This window comes from Rutidosis leptorrhynchoides, chromosome 3, assembly GCF_046630445.1.
Source record: "Rutidosis leptorrhynchoides isolate AG116_Rl617_1_P2 chromosome 3, CSIRO_AGI_Rlap_v1, whole genome shotgun sequence".
Taxonomy (NCBI): domain Eukaryota; kingdom Viridiplantae; phylum Streptophyta; class Magnoliopsida; order Asterales; family Asteraceae; genus Rutidosis; species Rutidosis leptorrhynchoides.
In genome coordinates, this window is record NC_092335.1 from 91923628 (window position 1) to 91924400 (window position 773).

At 39.1% G+C, this 773-nt stretch overlaps 1 non-coding gene across 1 annotated transcript; it reads right to left on the reverse strand.

Moving 5' to 3' along the window:
- Positions 1-411: 411 nt before the first annotated feature.
- Positions 412-518, reverse strand: LOC139903770 (small nucleolar RNA R71). The gene has a single exon (XR_011778563.1). It is a non-coding gene; the product is annotated as a small nucleolar RNA R71 (small nucleolar RNA).
- Positions 519-773: the final 255 nt, after the last annotated feature.

The following is a 773-nucleotide window of genomic DNA, read 5'->3' on the forward strand; positions in this document are numbered from 1 at the left end:
AGTGATTCGGATTCAACAAATTCAAATATGGAAGAAACAGAACCTCAAAGTATGGAAGACCGAATGAGAGCCATACGCACGGGCCAAGGTCACGCCATTATTCAGCCAGATGTTAATGCGTCAGATTTTGAAATCAAAGGACAAATCCTACACATGGTCACCAATCAGTGCCAATTTAGTGGTACATCAAAGGAAGATCCAAACAAACATTTTCGAACTTTTAATAGGATTTGTAATCTATTTAAAATCCGAGAAGTTGAGGATGAAACTATTTATCTTATGTTGTTCCCCTGGACTTTAATGGGAGAAGCCAAAGATTAGTTAGAATAGTTATCTGAAGGAGCGATTGACACATGGGATATTTTAATTGAGAAATTTCTTAAAAGATTCTTTCCGACGTCTAAAGCCGTGAGACTTCAAGGAGAAATTGCCACGTTCATGCAAAAGCTAAATGAAACGTTATATGAAGCATGGACAAGATTCGAAAGGATGTTGAGAGGATGTCCTCAACACGGTTTAGATACTTTTCAAATAGTGCAAATCTTCTATAAAGGCGTTGACGTCACTACACGAAAAGACATCGACACAGTAGCTGGTGGTTCCATTATGAAGAAAACCGCTACCGAAGCTCATAAGATAATCGATAATACAGCCTCCCACTCTCATGAGTGGCACCAGGAAAAAGATATCTTTCATTCATCTAAAGCGGCTAGAGCCGATTCTAGCCATGGATTTGATTCCATGTCCGCAAAAATAGATGCTTTCGAGAGATG